At 39.3% G+C, this 3,045-nt stretch overlaps 1 protein-coding gene across 2 annotated transcripts in view; it reads right to left on the bottom strand.

Annotated features, from left to right (window-relative positions):
- Positions 1 to 306: 306 nt before the first annotated feature.
- The window catches only part of LOC117831411 (endophilin-B2-like), a 37,120-nt gene continuing 34,381 nt past the window's right edge, over positions 307 to 3,045 (bottom strand). For both annotated transcript variants that reach the window (XM_034710102.1, XM_034710103.1), the window contains one exon: positions 307 to 3,045. This exon is cut by the window's right edge and continues 2,801 nt beyond it. The gene's annotated coding sequence lies outside the window, so the exon portion shown is untranslated.

The following is a 3,045-nucleotide window of genomic DNA, read 5'->3' as shown; positions in this document are numbered from 1 at the left end:
ACAATACACAAAAAAACTATACTGTTTATATTCTATCACATTTGTTTTTCTGTCACCAAAACTAAATCAGTAACATTTGTCTCACACTGTGATGATCCTTTCCAGGTTTTATCACCGCAGAGTCGACACCACGGCGAATACAAACCAGCTGATGATGACTTCAAAACAGAGAAAACCACTGTAACATGTGAATCCTACGTTATATCAATGAAACAGGAAACTCTTCAACTGAAAATGAAACAAACTGTCATCAAAGACGGTTCATCGGTGCTCTGAGTATTAAAGAATGAGTCAGGCACACGTCTGTAACACACACATGCATGTTTATTGCACATCAAACCAGCAGCCATAAGTCTGAGAAATACAAGAATGTGTCCACAGGAGGAGTCTGCACATTTTAAATCTCCTGCAGTCATGTAACAACACACCAGATTAAAAACAGAAAACCAGCAGGAACACAGATTATTAAAACAACGGTAGTTAGAAAACCTGAATTCAGTCATATATATTTACACACATATACACAAACACACTCAGGAAACAGGAAGTTTGATCAAATCATAGAAGTTTCTACTCAGCCTGATGTGCTAAGAAAGGAATAAGCCCTACGCTGGGTACAGTTACGAGCTTTTAACTATCGTTTCAGATTCCATTAAATTCACATGAATTTGCTCCAATAAAGAAAGAAACTATGAAAAGAGGAGAAAGTTCAGGGACAATACTAGTTTTAGTCCTGAGGTAAGTTCTCTAAAAGTTAAACTACTTTGAAGAAAGACTTGATTCGGAACAAAAGTCGAAAGCATTGCTAGAAATAAAAAAAATTACGAATTAAAATAAAGGAATCATCTGGGGGATTTGTTTGAGTTACCGTAGACTGTAGATAAGAAAATGACGTGAGACCACGCAGAAATGTCTTAAACCTGCATTTCTTCTAATGGCCAGCAGGGGGCGAATTAGTGTTCCGCTAATTTATTCCCTCAGTAAACACGGATGAGTTTATGGTCTTAATCTCTAGTTTCTTCTTCAACACAGCATGATGTTCATTAAGTAAACGATGGTCCCACTTTGAATCAAATAGATGGTAATAAATAACTTATAACTGAATCAGTCCATCAACAACTGTTAGGATGTTTTCTTACATACAGTCTGTGGTTGTTTCAGTTTTATCAGAGACTAAAATAAGTGTAAACATTATTCCTGATGGTGGTGCTAACGTAAAGAAGAAATATATCTCAAAATCATACGGCTCCAATTCTTAAGAAAGTTTGGACGCTGTAGTAAATGTCGATAAGAGCAGAATGTGATGGTTTGAGCAAAAACAACATATCAGATGTTGAAACTGAAATATGTGATTGTTTTATGACAAATATCTGCTCATTTTAAATTTGATGCCAGCAGCACCTTTTAATAAAGTTGGGATGGGGACAACCAAACAGGTAACAAGGTGTGTAATGCTAAAAAAAAAAACCCTGGAGGAACATCTCCCAACTAACGAGGTTAGTCACATGACTGGGTATATAAAGAACTCAAGAGAGGCTGAGTCTCTCAGAAGGAAAGATGGGAAGAGGTTCACCAGTCTGTGAGAGACTGCGTGAGCAAATAGTTCAACAGATTCAGAATAATGTTCCTCAGAGTAACAAAGAGTTAGTGGATTTCATCATCTAAAGAACATAACATCATTAAAAGATTCAATCTGAAGACACCTCTGTACACGAGGGACAAGGACCAAAACCAAGACTTTATGGACCTGATCTTCAGATCCTCAGGCAGCACTGCATTAAAAACAGACATGACTCTGTAGTGGAAGTCACTGCATTAAAAACAGACATGACTCTGTAGTGGAAGTCACTGCATTAAAAACAGACATGACTCTGTAGTGGAAGTCACAGCATCCACAAAGTCAGGTTAAAACTGAACCATGCAAAGAGTTAACCATATATAAACCTGATCCAGAAACACAGAGACTTCTCTGGACCTGAGCCCATTTAAGATGGACTGAGGGGAAGTGGAAAACTGTCCTGTGGTCTGATGAATCAAAATCTGACATTTTTTTTGGAAATCATGGACGCTGTGTCCTCCGCTCTAAAGAGGAGAGGGACCACCCGGCTTGTTATCAGCTCACAGTTCAAAGCCAGTGTCCCTGATGGTATAGGGATCATAAGAGTCCATGGCATGGGTAGCTTCCACATCTGTGAAGGCTCCATTAATGCTGAACAATATATACAGGTTTAGGACCAACATATGCTGCGATCCAGACAATGACGTCTTCAGGAAGACCTTACATATTTCAGCAAAACCACATTCTGCACGCATTACAACAGCAACGTGCTGATACGACAAAGGAGACCCTGAACTGTTGAGCAGCTGAAATCCTCTATCAGGCAAGAATGGGACAACAGTTTGAAACGTGTTGCTGGCATCAAATTTAGAATGAGCATAGACTTTCCATAAACAACATGTTTCAGTTTGTAGATTAGAGATGTTGTCTTTGCTCTGTTTTCAGTTAGACACAGGCTTTAAATGATGAATGATTCTGTTATTATGAACATTAACACAGCGTCTCTGCTTCTTTTAGATGTGGGGGTGTAATGAAAATCCAAAGTCAGGTTTCAATGATTGTATTGGGGGATACCTTGGCCTGCTGGTGTTTCTACTAGTCACACAAACATTCAGTCTCATCCTCTTCAAACAGGAACACTCATGCTAGCTGTTATTTCACTTGAAGTACTGTACGCTCTAGGATCTATTTTTAGCACGTCAGGAGAGGGGATTCCGTTGGAAAGCCTCACAACATTACACACTTATGACTCACACTTATTGCGCCATCACGGGTGAGCTTATCATCCAAACAAACACTTTAGGATTTACATCATCAGTCTGAAGTTACACAGAACCAAACATCCCTCAGGCAGGTCTCCACCCGCCTGCAGGATGACGAGTCACTTTGAAATCTATGATGAGCTGACCTTCTCCTCCGTAGATTATATCAGTCTCAATTGTTTTCACTCTCGGCTCCCACATAAAGATCACGTTTCTGCTCTCCTT

Source organism: Notolabrus celidotus, chromosome 19, assembly GCF_009762535.1.
Source record: "Notolabrus celidotus isolate fNotCel1 chromosome 19, fNotCel1.pri, whole genome shotgun sequence".
In the NCBI taxonomy this organism is placed as follows: domain Eukaryota; kingdom Metazoa; phylum Chordata; class Actinopteri; order Labriformes; family Labridae; genus Notolabrus; species Notolabrus celidotus.
The sequence above is the reverse complement of the archived record's forward strand: the minus strand, read 5'-3'. Positions and strand labels throughout refer to the sequence as shown.